We start from the raw sequence: 18,002 nt of genomic DNA, 5'->3' as shown, positions 1-18,002 counted from the left end.
AGACCCAGGAATGGACTCAGCTAGAGATGAGCAAATCGAAGCTGACAAATCCGAATTCATTACGAATTTCATGAAATATTCGATTGGATTTTCAACGCAATCGCTTCATTAAATTCCATTTACTGCGGTCCAGGCTCCAGGGCTTCTATAATGGCATGTCCACATGTCAGTACATGGGGCAAGGAACTCTGGGAAGGCAAGGTGGGAAGGGAAGAAGGCGGGATGACCCTGAATCACATGCAGGATGCAGCCAATCAGCAGCCAGTCACTGCTGTGATGTCACAGCCCTATATATTCGGCAGCCATTTTGCGGCTCATCATATCATTCATTGCACTGTATACAGATAGGACGGACATCGCTGTGTGTGTGTGTTACACTGAAAAGCTCATTCCAGCACCGTTTCACATCCTAGTCACATCAGTGTTCTGGTGGAAAGAGAGCAGTGTTTTTTTCACTGAAAAGGATTTTTACTGCAGCCATTAACCTCCCAGTTACTTTCTTCAGCATTGAATTACAGAGAGGGGCAGATAGCAGTGTGTTACCTCATACATTTCAACTAGCTGCATCAACTTCATAAACCTTAGCAGAGGGTGTCAGAAATATTTTTTTTGCGCAATTCTGTGTCTTTGTTCCACAACAAATCATCTGCTGGTTATACTAGTCAGTAGACGGTATAATACCCAGCAGTCCATTCCTAATAGTCTTTGACAGAGTGAAATTTTGTGTTTAGTACACAGCTTTTTTGTGCTGTAGCACTGTTGTGTTCTTCTGGTGTTGTGCAAAAATAAATTTTTTAAGCGTACTGTACCGCATTTTTCTGCCCTTATAAGTGTATACCACATACCTACATCTAAGTAGTGTACTATTTTGTACCTGTTAATCTGTCAAGGGCCTACATACTGTGAAAGTCCAAACAAAAGTAATCATCAGCTGATGTTTTACTATAATACTTTTTTTTAGCATACTGTACTGCATTTTTCTGCCCTCATAAGTGCATACCACATACCTACCTCTAAGTAATGTACTATTTTATACCTGTTAATCTGTCAAGGGCCTATATACTGTGAAAGTCCCGGCAAAAGTACTCACCGGCTGGTGTACTCAGATACTATTTTTTAAAGTGTACTATAGTGCATTTTTCTGCCCTCATAAGTGCATACCATATACGTACATCAAAGTAGTGTACTATTTTGTACCTGTTAATCTGTCAAGGGCCTAGATACTGTGAAAGTCCAGGCAAAGGTAATCACCGGCTGGTGTTTTTAATCAGATACTTTTTTAAGTGTATTGTAGCGCATTTTTCTGCCCTCATAAGTGCATACCACATACCTACATCTAAGTATCTAAGTAGTGTACTATTTTGTACCTGTTAATCTGTCAAGACTTATCATACCCCCTGTCCTGTGCCCCTCACATATAATGCCCAGTGCCCCTCACATATAATGCCCCCTTAGGGGGCATTATATGTGAGGGGCACAAGACATGGGCATTATATGTGAGGGACACAGGACAGGGGGTATTATAAGTCAGGGGCACATGTCAGGGGTGCATTATATGGGCACATGACAAGGGGGCTCTTGTCATGTGCCCCCACATATAATGCCCCCTGACATGTGCCCCTCATATATAATGCCCCATGTCCTGTGCCCCTCACATATAATGCCCCGTGTCCTACCCCCTCAGGGGGCATTATATGTGAGGGGCACATGACAAGAGCCCCCCTTGTCCTGTGCCCATATAATGCCCCCCTGACATTTGCCCCTCACTTATAATGCCCCCTGTCCTGTGCCCCTCACATATAATGCCCCCTGAGGGGGCAGGACAGGGGGCATTATTTGTGAGGGGCACAGGACAGGGGGTATTATAAGTGAGGGGCACATGACAGGGGTGCATTATATGGGCACATGACAGGGGGGGGGGGGTGCTGTCATGTTCCCCGACATATAATCCCCCCCTGTCATGTGCCCCTCATATATAATACCCCCTGTCCTGTGACCCCACATATAATGCCCCATGTCCTGTGTTCCTCACATATAATGCCCCCCTGACATTTGCCCCTCACTTATAATGCCCCCTGTCATGTGCACCACACTTATAATACTCCCTGTCCTGTGCCCCTCACATATAATACCCCCTGTCCTGTGCCCCTCACATATAATACCCCCTATTCTGTGCCCCTCACATATAATGCCCCCTGTGGGGGGGGGGGGCAGGACAGGGGGCATTATATGTGAGGGAAACATGGCAGGGGAATTATATGTGAGGGGCACAGCACAGGGTGCATTATATATAATGGACATAGGACAAAGGGCAGTATTATTATGTGGGGGGGGGGGAACAGGACGGGTTATAGTTATTATATGTGGGGGCACAGGATGGGGCATTACTACTATATATGAGGGGCACAGAGTGTTTTGCATTTCAGAGGTATAGGCCGACATTTATCATTGTAGGTGTAAGTGAAGCATTTTTCTACACCTTTTTTTGTGTGCTGATAATGTATAGGAGCACTAAAATTATTAAAAGGTAGCAGAGCATTTGAAATTTTGTGCAGGTCACATTTCTGAAATTCCTCTCTTCACATACACCAAAAAGCTAAGTCTGGGCTGGTGAAGTTGTAGAGACTTTTTTGTGGCTTTGTGTCTTTTTTGTGCCTATTCACAAAAAAGCGCAGTTCATAAAACCTTTCCATATGTGTATTGCCAAAATGATTGGATTGCACAGATAAAAGGCACAGATAAACCCTGCTTGCGCCATTTTTTGGGGTAGTATGGTTTTTGTGGGCCACAATACATTACGGTATTGTAATCAGAGGGTGCATGGTAAGGTTATATTCAGAGAGCACAGTATGTGGTAGTATTGTAATCAGAGGGTACAGTGGGTTGTAGTAATATATTCAGAGGGTTCAGTGTGTAGTGGGTCAATAGTAGTATTATTTTCAGAGGTTGCGGTGTGTAGCGGTTTTATATACAGAGGGTACGGTGTGTAGTGGTTTTATATACAGAGGGTACGGTGTGTAGCGGTTTTATATACAGAGGGTACGGTGTGTGGCGGTATTATATTCAGAGGATACAGTAGTACTACTTTTAGCTTAGTGAAATGTAAAGTTTGTCACTGTATTGTTTGTGTGGGGTGTGCACACTTTCCTTAATCTGTACTGCTCCAATAAGTAAAAGGCTAATAGCATCCCAGTATGTACTGGCCGGGTGAGCATGGCAGGAGTACGACTGCTGACAGCATTTACACTCCTATCAGCGTCAGTAACGGCCAGGTACATGCTGGGATCTCATATTATTCATATAAATATTGATATTGTTTTTTCTTCATCCACAACTTACTCTAAACCTCACTGTAGCTTGTTGTAACCCTCTTCTTTCAATGCAGATGGATGCACAAAGAAACAGTAAAAGTATAATTTGGGACTATTTTAGTGAACCCTTCCCAGGACATGCAAAACCAATGTGAGCATGGGATCTGCAACTGCAAAAACAAAGAATACATTCAATTTGGACCCATCTAAGAATTCATCATGTTGAATTATTTAATGGAGCATGGAAAACAAATGAAAAGGAATCATGTGAAACACCAACTCTATTCCAGACAAACATAAAAGACCTATTTCAGAAACACACAAAGTGGCAAAAGTCCGGTGAAAGATCCCAACTTCTGGACAGGGCAATCACATAGATGATGGTTACGGATAACTAGCCATTTACAATGGTGTCGGACTCTGGCTTTAAGCGCTTGATGTCCATAGTTGAGCCAAGGTACACACTGAAAAATGAAAAGTTTTACAGAACCGAAATGCTGCCAAAGATTCATCAGAAGGTGATTCAGAAAGTAAAAACAATATTACAACCAGAGAATGCCAGCAATTCACTCTCATTCACTACGGACTGCTGGTCCGGATCAACAGAATCATTAATGAGTCTTACGTGTCACTTCATTGATAATGGATGGACAAAAAGGCAGTTGGTTTTGAACACAAAGGTGATGCAAGGATCCCACACTGGTGAGTACATCAAAGAAATGTTTCTAGTCATGCTTAACTGGGGGATAAGCAAAGACAGAGTGCTGCTTGTGCTTCGAGACAGCGGAGCAAACATGGTGAAAGGAATGAGGCTTGCTGAAGTGTCAGATCTCAGCTGCATGGCACACACCCTGCAACTTGTAGTAAATGATGATCTGTCAAGCCAGAGAACTGTGATCAACATAATTGCCATGCTAAAGGAGTGCGCAAGTCATTTCCACCATTCCTTCATTGCCAAGCACAGACTAAGGTGCATTCAGTCAGACCTTGGCTTGCCCAAAAGCAGCCTGATTCAGGCTGTTCCAACAAGGTGGAAGTCCACACTTCACATGTTACAAAGAATGCTGGAACAGAAGTGAGCTCTTAGCATCTATGCTGGTGAGCAAGGAGGCTATTCTTGCCCTAATGCTGATCAGTGGGAGATTGTAGCAAATCTTATTCAGACCCTCCTCCCAATAGAGGAAGTGACCCTAGAGGCTAGCCATAACGACTCAAGTGTGCCATCAGTTATTCCATGTGTGAGAGTGCTGAAGATGCTGAATATAAACGTAGTGTTGGCATGTCTTTTAGATCCTCGATTCAAACATCATGCTTTCTCTTCTGATAATGTATTGGCCAAGGCAAAAAAATGGCTGACAGAAGATAATATGCAAAAGGAGGTGCAGGTTCTAGAAAGGTCACATCTGGAAGAGCCTGATGCTACTAGTCTGGATTTTCTGGAAGAGCCTGATGCTACTACTAGTACTAGTCTCGAAGAACATGCTACTAGTAGTACTAGTCTGGAAGAGCAGGATGATGATGCAACAGAAACCTACAAATTCCCAAAAAGGAAACACATGGAAAAAAGTCTTAAACATGGCCAAATTTATGCCATGTTCAGCGTTTTATTGGGGCCTCATGTAGGGGATTCTCTAACTTCACCAAAAGTCAGCCTTGACAATGAGCTTAATCTTTATTTGAAAGAACCAGTGATCAATAGAAAGGGCAATCCACTTGAGTGGTGGATAGAAAATGAGACACGCTTTGAAACCCTTGCTTCTTATGCTAGAAGATACCTTTGCTCTCCACCCTCCTCTGTACCTAGTGAGCGTGTTTTCAGTGAAGTGTCAGCAATTTATGAAAGAAACAGAAGCCGTTTAACAGGAGAACATGCAGAAATGTTGTGCTTTCTGCACTACAATGTACTCCTTCTCAACTGGAATTATTGAAGAAATTCTAAAGTTTTAGATTACTTTAGCATACTTTTCATAAAAATGTTATTTAATGTCTGTCTTAACTCACTTTTTTGTAACCTTGAAGCTGGATAGCAGGTTAACATGGCTTGGCATTCGCTGAATGATCTGGGTTGCTCAGGAACTGGTCCTATGTGTAGTGCCCACTACTATTTCCTCTGCTAGCCAAGACCAATACCTGTATGATTGATGACTGATCATATTGTCTATGCCTACCCTTATAGGTTATGCTACCTATCGTTACTCAGCTAGAAAGCTTAAGTTACTCAACGTTTATCTTGTTTTAAATGTAATATTCTTTATTATATGCATTAAACCATGTGTTTAAATTACTTTAAATTGACACTAAGGCTAAGCAGTTGTTTTCAGCGATTGAATGATCAAGCCTGGATCTCAGGATTGAATCAATCAATCGGCGATCGGACTTCAGGAAGCAAGGTAAGAGACCTTGCTACTGAAGTATAGCTGTTTGGGATGCCGCGATTTAATCGCAGCGATCCCGAACAGCTTCCTGAGCTAGCTGGGCACTTTTACTTTCACCTTTAAGGTTAATAGCGCGCAGCGCCGTAATCGGCGCCGCGCGCTATTACAGCGGGTCCCGACTTCACTATGTCGCCTGGCCCGCCATGATATGATGCGGGGTTACCGTGTAACCCCGCGTTATATCACGGGAGCAGGACCAAGGATGTACCGGTACGTCCTTGGTCCTTAAGGGGTTAATGAAGCTGTCTTGGTGCCTTGCTCATATACACTGTAGTGTCCCTTTGATATAATTGCCTATGTCATTGCTGCTCATTTTACTAAGATTTAAGTAATTGTGCCATTGAACATTGTTGTTCTTGTTACCTTTTGACTGATATTTATAAAAAAAAACAGTGGTCCAATTTGTTGTATTTGACCATATCACCATTGCTTTGCTGCAATCTGACTGGTATGTTTCTGTATTATTTATGTTTATTTACCTATGAAAAAAAATGTACAAAAAAAGCTAAACGTTAACAATAAACATGTTCATTTAACAGCAGATTTGAGTAGAAATTAAAAAAAAAATAATTTTAATGCACGGAATATCGATATAAGTTATCGGCTATCGGACTGAAGGTTTACAGGTTATCGGTATCGGTATCGGCCCTAAAAAATCAATATCGGTCGATCCCTAATATTCTACTTTATGTTAGTGGTAAAATTTCATCGATACTTACATCATTTCTTGGCAAAAAATTCCAAAATTTTATGAAAAAATTGAAAACTTTGCATTTTTCCAACTTTGAAACTCTGCTTGTAAGGAAAATAGACATTCCAAATAAATTATATTTTTATTCACAAATACAATGTTGGAGATTTATCAAAGGATTTAGACTGGTTTTTCCTGTCTACATTTGTCGCACAGAAAGTCGCAGTCTAAATATGTGCGACTTTTTTGCTACTTTTGCTCTAGAGGATTTTTATAACATGATGCATTCTAGTCTATTTTAGACGGAAATCCATTGGAAAAGGCATTGGTGCTGAATTTATCAAAAGTGACTTTTCAGCGACAAGTCGCATCGCCTGAGAGTACGCCGAAATGTCAGACCATGCTGGAGCAGGTTTAAATACAGTCTAAAGCATAGATAACGAAGTGTGTCCGCAGAATTTATCAAGAGCCGTGCGCCTTTTGATAAATTAGGCGCACAATAGACCAGCCGAACCCTCTGTAGTTTGGTCTATATTGATGCGGGAAATAGACAATTTTGATAAATATCCCCCAATATGTCTACTTTGTGTTTCCATCATAAAGTTGACATGTTTTTACTTTCGGAAGACATCAGAGGGCTTCAAAGTTCAGCAGCAATTTTCCAATTTTTCACAAAATCTTCAAAATCGGAATTTTTCTTGGACCAGTTCAGGTTTGAAGTGGATTTGAAGGGCCTTCTTATTAGAAATAACCCATAAATGACCCCATTATAAAAACTGCACCCCTCAAAGTATTCAAAATGACATTCAGTAAGTGTGCTAACCCTTTTGGTGTTTAACAGGAATAGCAGCAAAGTGAAGGAGAAAATTCAAAATCTTCATTTTTTACCTTCACATGTTCTTGTAGACCCACTTTTTTTAATTTTTACAAGGGGTAAAAGGAGAAAAATCCTCTCAAAATTTGTAACCCAATTTCTCTCGAGTAAGGAAAAAGCTCATCTGTGTATGTCAACTGTTCAGCCGGCACAGTAGAGGGCTCAGAAGGGAAGGAACGACAATGGGAGAGTGAGTTTTTCTGAAATGGTTTTTGGGGGGCATGTCACATTTAGGAAGCCCCTATGGTGCCAGAACAGCAAAAAAAAAAAAAAAAAAAAAAAACACATGGCATACTATTTTGGAAACTACACCCCTAAAGGCACACAACAAGGAGTCCAGTGAGCCTTTACACCCCACAGGTGTTTGACAACGTTTCGTTAAAGTCTGATGTGTAAATGAAAAAAATTAATTTTTCAATTGAGTGCAGTTTTCCCCCCCAAATTTACCATTTTTACAAAGGGTAATGGGAGAAAATGCCCCCCAAAATTTGTAACCCCATCTCTTCTGCGTATGGAAATACCCCATGTTAGGACGTAAAATGCTCTGCGGGCAAACTACAATACTCAGAAGAGAAGTGGTTTTTGGGGGACATGTCGCATTAAGGAAGCCCCTATGGTGCCAGAACAGCAAAAAAAAAACAACACATGGCATAATATTTTGGAAACTGCACCTCTCAAGGAACGTAACAAGGGGTACAGGGAGCCTTAACACCTCACAGGTGTTTGACGACTTTTTGTTAAAGTTGGATGCGTAAATATTTTTTTTCACTAAAATACAGTTTTTCCCCCCAAATTATACATTTTTTCAAGGGGTATTCGGAGTAAATTACCCCCAAAATTTGTAACCCTATTTTTTCTGACGTCAAGTGCTCTGCTGGCGCACTACAATGCTCAAAAGAGAAAGAGCACCATTGAGCTTTTGGAAAGAGAATTTGTTTGGAATGGAATGTGCATTTACAAAGCCCCCCGTGGTGCCAGAACAGTGGAGCCCCCCACATGTGATCCAATTTTGGAAACTACACCCCTCACAGAATTTAATAAGGGGTGCAGTGAGTATTTACACCCCACTGGTGTTTGACAGATTTTGTGGAACAGTGGGCTGTGCAAATGAAAAATTAAATTTTTGCACCCCTTATTACATTACATGAGGGGTTTCCAAAATGGGGTCACATGTGGGGGGGGGGGGTCCATTGTTCTGGCACTATAGGGGCTTTGTAAATTCCAATGTCGCTCCTTCTCTGCAGAGCACTTTACATCCACATATGGGGTATGTTCTTACTCAGAGGAAATAGGGTTAAAATTTTGGGGGGCTTTTTTTTCAATTTTTCCTTGTAAAAATGAAAAATTTAGGGTAACACCAGCATTTTAGTGAAAAAAAAAGTTTTTTTCATTTTCATATCCAACTTTAAACGAAAATTTGTCAAACATCTGTGGGGTGTTAAGGCTCACTATACCCCTTGTTACATTCCGTGAGGGGTGTAGTTTCCAAAATGGGGTCACATGTGGGTATTTACTTTTTTTGCGTTTATGTCAGAACCGCTGTAAAATCAGCCACCCCTGTGCAAATCAACAATTTAGGCCTCAAATGTACATAGTGCGCACTTACTCCTGAGACATGTTGTGCACCCGCAGAGCATTTTACGCCCACATATGGGGTATTTCCGTACTCAGGAAAAATTGCGTTACAATTTTTTTTTTCTTTAACCCCTTGTGAAAATAAAAAGTATGGGGCAACACCAGCATGTTAGTGTAAAAAATTATATTTTTTTTACACTAACAGGCTGGTGTAGCCCCCAACTTTTCCCTTTCATAAGGGGTAAATGGAGAAAAAGACCCCCAAAATTTATAGTGCAATTTCTTCCGAGTACGGAAATACCCCATATGTGGCCCTAAACAGTTTCCTTGAAATACGACAGGCCTCCGAAGTGAGAGAGCGCCATGCGCATTTGAGGGCTACATTAGGGATTGCTTAGGGGTGGACATAGGGGTATTCTACACCAGTGATTCCCAAACAGGGTGCCTCCAGCTGTTGCTAAACTCCCAGCATGCCTGGACAGTCTGTGGCTGTCCGGAAATGCTGGGAGTTGTTGTTTTGCAACAGCTGGAGGCTCCATTTTGGAAACACTGACAAACAATACGTTTTTCATTTTTATTGGGGGAGGGGACAGTGTAAGGGGGTTTATATGTTGTGTTTTACCCTTTATTATGGAAACTGCTGTGTGGGCATGCTAGGAGTTGTAGTTTTGCAAGATCTAGAGGGCCATAGTTTAGAGATCAATGCACAGTGATCTCCAAACTGTAGCCCTCCAGCTGTTGCAAAACTGCAAATCGCAGCATGCCCACACGGCAAATAGCTGTCTGGGCATGCTGGGAGTTGTAGTTTTGCAACATCTGGAGGGCTACAGTTTAGAGACCACTATCAGACTGTAGACCTCCAGATGTTGCTAGGCAACTCACCAGCTTTCGTAGGATCCAGGGAGCTAGCCACACGACATCACCGCCCGCCGATCACTGTCGCTCGCAGCCTCCGGATGGGTAAGTAGATCTTCTGCCGCCGGTCCCTGTTAGTTTCCCCATCCTGCCCCGCCTATTGTGGGTGGGCAGAACAGGGAAACCGAAAGTAACCCCCCCGCCCCAGATCTGCTATTGGTCATCGCTCCTTGATGACCAATAGCAGGGATAGGAGGGGTGGCACAACTGCAACCTCTATCCTATCCCTTCAGGGGGATCGTGGGTGTCTTTGACAACCGCGATCCTCCTTATATTCCAGGTCACCATAGACCCGTAATGACCCGGAATCAACGCAAATCGCTGGTGTGAATTCACCCGCAATTTGCGTTGATCGCCGACATGGGGAGGTCTGATGACACCCCTGGGCATTTGGGGTGCCTGCTGAGAGATATTAGAAGTCACCCCAATCCGATGCGCGGCGGGGACCGAAATTCCCACGGGCACATGGATACGTCCTGGTTCCTTAAGTACCAGGAAGCCAGGGCGTATCCATATGCCCTAGGTCCTTAGGGGGTTAAAGGGGTACTCCGGTGGAAAACTTTAAAGTTAAACAGATTTGTAAATTGCTTCTATTAAAAAATCTTAATCCTTCCAGTACTTATTGGCTGCTGAATACTACAGAGGAAATTCTTTTCTTTTTGGAACACAGTACTCTCTGCTGAATCATGGGCACAGTACTCTCTGCTGACATCTCTGTCCGTTTTAAGAACTGTCCAGAGTAGGAGAAAATCCCCATAGCAAACATATGCTGCTCTGGACAGTTCCTAAAATGGACAGAGATGTCAGCAGAGAGCACTGTGCTCGTGATGTCAGCAGAGAGCACTGTGTTCCAAAAAGAAAATAATTTCCTCTGTAGTATTCAGCAGCTAATAAGTACTGGAAAGATTAAGATTTTTTAATAGAAGTAATTTATAAATCTGTTTAACTTTCTGGCACCAGTTGATTTAAAAAAAAAAATAGTTTTCTACTGGAGTACCCCTTTAAAAATGGCAATTTGAAGCATCCCTTGTCAGCACACTTCACTACTGTTCATCAGAAAGAACTGACTACTTTATCTTATATTGGGATACAAGCTATTAAAAAAGATTGGAGAGGAGGTAGTTATATGGTAAAAATGTGGAGAGCTGAAAGTAAAAAAAATTATGAATTTGACACTTTGGAACCCAAAGGTTGAATTCTAATTTTGAATTATTTGGATTTTTGTAGGGGACGTACTGTTTCCCGTTGGCTGTCTTTTTATATTAAGGATGGCCACCAGAGCACACTGTGTCCCCAACAAATTCTTCGTGACAACACATCATCCTCTGTGTCAAAGAAGTTTTATTATCCACTGTTTTCTATGTATGTTTAATTTTTTTTATTCTATTTTACTTTTATGTTTATTATTTTTATTTTATTTTACCTTTATTAGTATATCACATCTATTCTTTAACACCACTATCTAATATTCTTTATTTTATTATTTACACTTCACACTTTATTTTATTTATTTTTCTTTGTTCTTATTTATTCAGATATTAATCTATAATTCTTTTTTATAGCTGTAACATATAGTGTTTATTCATCCATTTATTCTAATGTTTATCTATGATTGTCATTGTATTTGTAGTTTAATATCTCAGTTGGTTAGATAACACAAAAAAAACAGGATACAAGATATCTTAGTAATTTATAGCTAATCCACTTCTGGTTTTATATCCTACGATGTTTTTATATCCTACGATGCGACAACCTGTTTCTATTTGCTATAATTGCAACTACATATGTATAACTTTTTAAAAAAGGTGATTCTGCCGATTGAAAGCCTCAATAGGGGTGTAGAACACTTTGCTGTGTTCTATCACGCATATGGAGTGTGCAGGGGTAGTGAAATAATACTGTTATTCAGAATGACATGCAGATTACCGGCATCGCTTTTAGAATCACTGCCGCACAGCAGCACAATGACAGAGCCTGGAGGTGTTATCAGTATGAGAAGACCATATAGTGGCTGAATGACAACGTGGAGGTGTTGGCAGCATGAGGAGACCATATAGTGGCTGAATGATAAAGCATGGAGATGTTGGTAGCATGAGGAGACCATGTAGTGGCTGAATGACACAGCGTCGAGGTGTTGGCAGCATGAGGAGACCATATAGTGGCTGAATGACACAGCGTCGAGGTGTTGGCAGCATGAGGAGACCATATAGTGGCTGAATGACACAGCTTGGATTAGGCTGAAGCATGAGGAGACCATGTAGTGGCTGAAAGACACAGCGTGGAGGTGTTGGCAGCATGAGGAGACCATATAGTGGCTGAATGACACAGCGTGGAGGTGTTGGCAGCATGAGGAGACCATATAGTGGCTGAATGGCACAGCTAGGATTTTGCAGCAGCATGAGTAGAAACTAGGCCTTCACAATCCCTAAGATTATAAGATGAATTCTGAAATTTAAACCGAAGATTTTGGGTAGCTAGTGCTACCATGACAACATTTTTATTCCTAGACCCAGGCCAAGCAGCATCAGTAAACCATATATTGCCTGAATGATACAGCCTGGAGTTGACTGAAGTATGAGGAGACTCCTGGTCTTCACAAAGTTTGAAATTTAAACCGAAGATTTGGGGTGGTTAGTACTTCCATAACATTTTTATTCCCAGACCCAGCAGCATCAGTAAACCATATATTGCCTGAATGACACAGCCTAGAGTTGGCTGAAGCATGAGGAGACATTTAATATCTGAATGGCACAGCCAGGAGTTGGCAGCAGCATGAGTATATACCAGGGCTTCACAATCCCTAAGAAAAAAAGACAACCAAAGATTTTGGGTAGCTAGTGCTACCATAACAAAAATGTCATTCCCAGACCCAGGCACAGCAGCATCAGTAAACCATATATTGCCTAATGACACAGCCTGGAGATGGCAAAAGCATGAGGAGACCATTGCAATATAAGAATTTTAAATAGAAATTTAAGATTTTGAAATTGAAATTGAGGATTTTGAAATGGGACTTTTAACTCCCAAGTTTTAGTGTCCCGGGCCCCGGCGTGTGGGTACAAAGGACCAAATGTAACAAGGAATCACATGTCACATGGCAGCACAATGACAAAGCCTGGAGGTGGCATCAGTAGGAGGGGACCATATAGTGGCTTAATGATGCAGCCTGGAGTTGGCTGAAGCATGAGGAAACCCCAGGGCTTCACAATCCCTAAAAAAAAAAAGAAGACAAAGTTTGAAATTTGAACTGAAGATTTTGGGCAGCTAGTGTTACCATAACAAAAGATTTTATTCACAGACCCACGCCCAGCAGCATCAGTAAACCATATATTGCCTGAATGACACAGCCTGGAGTTGGCAAAAGCATGAGGAGACAATTGAAATATAAGAATTTTATATAGAAATTTAAGATTTTGAAATGGAACTTTTAACTCCCAAGTTTTAGAGTCCCGGGCCCCGGCGTGTGGGTACAAAGGACCAAATCTAACAAGGAGTCACATGTCACATGGCAGCACAATGACAGAGCCTGGTGGTGGCATCAGTAGGAGGAGACCATATAGTGGCTGAATGGCACAGCCTGGAGTTGGCTGAATTATGAAGAGACCATATAGTGTGTGAATGGCACAGCCTGGAGTGGGCAGAAGATGAGGAGACAACAGGGTTTCACAATCTCTAAGAATATAAGATGAATTTTGTCATTTCCATTGAAGATGTATGGTACCTAGTAATATATATAAAATATATAAAAATACATAAACATATATAGGTAATGTCCTAGGCCCAGCAGCATCACTAAACCATGTAGTTGCTGAATGACACAGACAGGAGCAGGCAGCAGCATGAGTACACAAGAGGGGTTCACAACCCCTAATATTAAAAGGTGAATGTTGAAATCTCTATTGAAGATGCATGTTAGCTAGTGCTACCATCCAAAAATGTAAGGCCCAGGCCCAGCAGCATCACTAAACCATGTAGTTGCTGAATGACACAGACAGGAGCAGTCAGAAGCAGGAGTACACAAGAGGGTTTCATAACCCCTAAGATTGAAAGATCAATGTTGAAATCTAAATTAAGCATGTATGTAAGATAGTGCTAACATCCAAAAATTTAGGATCCAAGCCCAACAGCATCACTAAACCATGTAGTTCCTGAAAGACACAGTCAGGAGCAGGCAATAGCAGTACTCAAGATTGTTTCATAACCCCTAAGATTGAAAGATCAATGTTGAAATCTCTATTGGAGACGTATGTTACCTCGTACTATCATCAAAGAATTTAAGGCCCAAGCCCAGCAGCATCACTAAGCACAGTAGTTCCTGAAACACACAGCCTGGAGCAGGCATCAGCATGAGTTTACAAGAGGACTTCACAACCCCTAATAGTAGAATGTTAATGTTGAAATCTGTAGAGAAGATGTATGTTAGCTAGTGCTAACATCAAATAATTATAGGCACAGGCCCAGCAGCATCACTAAACCATATAGTTGCTGAAACACACAGCCTGGATCAGGCAGCAACAGAAGTACACAAGAGGGGTTAATAACCCATAAAATGAAAAGGTGAATATTGAAATCTGTATAGAAGACGTATGTTAGCTAGTGCTAACATTAAACATTTTTAGGCACAGGCCCAGCAGCATCAGTAAGCCAAGTAGTTCCTGAAACACACAGCCTGGATCAGGCAGCAGTATGCATACATAAGAGGCTTCACAACCCCTAACATTAAAAGATCAATGCTAAAATCTCTATTGAGCATGTATGTTTGCTAGTGCTACCATAAAAAATTGTAGGTAATATCCAAGACAGTCCCAGCAGCATCAGAAAATAATATATTGGCTGAATGACACAGCCGGGAGGTGGGGAAAGCATAAGGAGCCCATATAGTGTCTGAATGGTACAGCCTGGAGGTGGCTGAAGCATGAGGAGACCATATAGTGACTGAATGGCACAGCTTGGAGTTGGCATGAGGAGACCATTGAAATTTAAGAATTTTAAATAGAAATGTAAGATTTTTAAATAGCAATTTAAGATTTTTAAATAGAATTGAGCATTTTGAAATTGAACTTTTAACTCCCAAGTTTTAGTGTCCCGGGCCCCGGCGTGTGGGTACAAAGGACCAAATTTAACAAGGAGTCACATGGCAGCACAGTGACAGAGCCTGGAGGTGGCATCAGTATGATGAGTCCATATAGTGGGTGAATGACTGCCTGGAGTTTGTGGCAGCATAGGGAGACCATATAGTGTCTGAATGGCACAGCCTGGAGGTGGCTGAAGAATGAGGATACCATATAGTGGCTGAATGGCACAGCCTGGAGGTGGCTGAAGAATGAGGATACCATATAGTGGCTGAATGGCACAGCCTGGAGGTGGCATCAGGAGTTCTGAAAGTGACCCTAATGCAAGGAATTTCTGAAACTGGGTACCATCACCCTAATTATGTTTTGCAGTATCCACGGCAGCACAATGAGAGAGCCTGGAGGTGCTAGCATCAGCATGAGGAGACCATAGAGCAGCACACTTAGAGAGCTTGGAGGTGGCAGCATCAGCATGAGGAGACCATATGGTGGCACAATGACAGTGCCTGGAGGTGGCAGCATCAGCATGAGGAGACCATATGGTGGCACAATGACAGAGCGTGAAGGCAGTAGCATCAGAATGAGGAGACCATAGAGCAGCACAATGAGAGAGCCTGGTGGTGGCAGCATCAGCATGAGGAGACCATAGAGCAGCACAATTAGAGAGCCTCAAGGTGGCAGCATCAGCATGAGGAGACCATAGAGCAGCACAATGGCAGAGCTTGGAGGTGGCAGCAGCAGCCTGAGGGCCATGCCAACTGAGGGTTGAGTCTGAGGAACCCACCGACTGTTGACTGGGGGTGTCGGATGTCACTTGGGATGAAGTGGATGAACGAGTGAACCGATCAATCATGGCTGTTGGGTTGCTGGTCACGACACGACTGCTAGCTGACACCGGGAGCTCAGACCTCTTGCTGCGGCCTCCAGCTGCCACACACCCCTACTCTGATTTGACATCTGCCTGCGCTTGATGAATTTAGGCCTCTGCCATTCCTCTGTGCATGTCCTGGCACTACTGTCCCTTACATACTTATTGCGTATATGAGGGGAGTACAATACGCTTCACCATGCTTACAACAGTATTTGTCTGGAACAGCAGCATGTGTGTACTTATTGGCTGTCCTTTCACAGTATCTAGGCCCTTGACAGATTAACAGGTACAAAATAGTACACTACTTAGATGTAGGTATGTAGTATGCACTGATGAGGGCAGAAAAATGCTCTACAGTACACTTAAAAAGTATCTGAGTACAACACCAGCTGATGAGTACTTTTGCCTGGGCTTTCACAGTATGTAGGCACTTGACAAATTATCAGGTACAAAATAGTACACCACTTAGATGTACGTATTCGGTATGCACTGATAAGGGAAGAAAAATGCGCTACAGTACCCTTAAAAAAAATAGCACTCTGTCACAGATTATTAGGAATGGACTTCTGGTTATTATACCGTCTACAGACTAGTATAACCAGTAGATGATTTGTTGAGGAATAAAGAAAGGAACAAATTATTCCTGCCTCCTCTGCATAGGTTTATGAAGTTGATGCAGCTTGTTGAAATGTATGAGGCAACACACAGCTATCTATCCCTCTCTGTAATACTATACCGAAGAAAGTGACTGGGAGGTTAATGCTTGCAGCAAAAATCCTTTTCAGTGAAAAAAAAAAATTCTCTCTGTCCACGAGAACACTGATGTGACTAGGGGGATGTTAAATGCTGCTGGAATGCACTTTTCTCTGCTGTAACACACACACACACACAGGGTGTCTGTCCCATCTCTCTGCAGTGTAATGAATGAAGTGGTTGGCCACAATATGGCTGCCGATTATATAGGGCTATGACATCACAGGGGTGACTGGCTGCTGATAGGCTGCATCCTGCATGTGATTGAGGGTCATTCCACCTACTTCCTTTCCCACCTTGCCTTCCTGCATTCCCAGCGTCCCTTGCCCCATGTGCTGACATGTGGATCCGCCATTTTAGATGCCCTGGAGCCTGGAACGCTTTAAAATGGAGTTTAATGAAGCGATTTGCACCACATTCATATTCGTTGCGAATCGAATATTTCCTGAAATTTGTAATGAATTCGGTTTGTCAGCTTTACTTCACTCATCTCTAAAAGGAACCATTGGCTTCATTGATATACACTTCCACTGAGGAAAGGGTCGTTGCTGCAATAAGTACCCTGAAACGCATCTAGAAGCTTGCATTTAAGGCACTAATAACGCACCACTGCCATTGGAGACGCTTAACAGCGAAAACCGCAAGTCTGACATCTATTGCCTACAACAGCCGCTCTATCTACTCCACCCACCTTATCTGCTACTGACGTCAGACGCCAGGAAACTCCACGAGGTCCAGTCACCAGGAGTCTGTCAGCTGTGTCTCTTCTAACATCGTAGCGGCATTCACCAGGTCTCTGGCAGGCAGACCAGCCGCAGAAGCACACGCCAGTGCCTACGCTCAGCGCACACAGACGCCGACTAGGTCAGGTGCTTGCCGACACCAGTTTCTCTGGAGCGATCTATCCGTTAAATTCATCTGGCTGGTAAAAATACATTCATTATTGGTGTCTAACTTTATGGACTCGGGTTCACATACCCGATTGCTCAAATTTGCGGACTGTGAAAGTTTCATTCTCTGAACCAACAAATGCCGGACTAACGAATTATAATATATAAAATTGCATATAGTGGTGTGTTTTTAAACATATTAATCTTGTGATATATATTATATTCACCTCCTCACAAGGGCCCTGTGAAAGGAGGTTTTTGGTATATGCATTTTAATAAATTAATCTATTGTTTTCATCATACATTTGAAGCACGGTTTGTTTTTTATCCATCATGTATCAGTCTATCTGATATTGGCCTTTGAGGTTTATGGTTACAATTTTTTTTTCTTTTTTACAGATTTGTAAATTACTTCTATTAAAAAATCTTAATCCTTCCAGTACTGTTTCTGTCCACAGTACTCTCTGCTGACACCTCTGTCCATGTCAGGAACTGTTCAGAGCAGGAGAAAATCCCTATAGCAAACATATGCTGCTCTGGACAGTTCCTAAAATGGACAGAGGTGTCAGCAGAGAGCACTGTGGACAGCCAGAAAAGAAATCCAAAAAGAAAATA

General features: G+C 42.2%; 1 pseudogene; it reads left to right on the top strand.

Moving 5' to 3' along the window:
* Window positions 1–3,213: 3,213 nt before the first annotated feature.
* Window positions 3,214–5,239, top strand: LOC130357492 (zinc finger BED domain-containing protein 4-like; annotated as a pseudogene).
* The last annotated feature ends 12,763 nt before the right edge of the window (window positions 5,240–18,002 follow it).

The sequence above is a fragment of the Hyla sarda genome, chromosome 2 (genome assembly GCF_029499605.1).
Source record: "Hyla sarda isolate aHylSar1 chromosome 2, aHylSar1.hap1, whole genome shotgun sequence".
Lineage (NCBI taxonomy): Eukaryota > Metazoa > Chordata > Amphibia > Anura > Hylidae > Hyla > Hyla sarda.
Note: the sequence above shows the minus strand (reverse complement) of the source record. Positions and strands in the feature narration are given on the sequence as shown.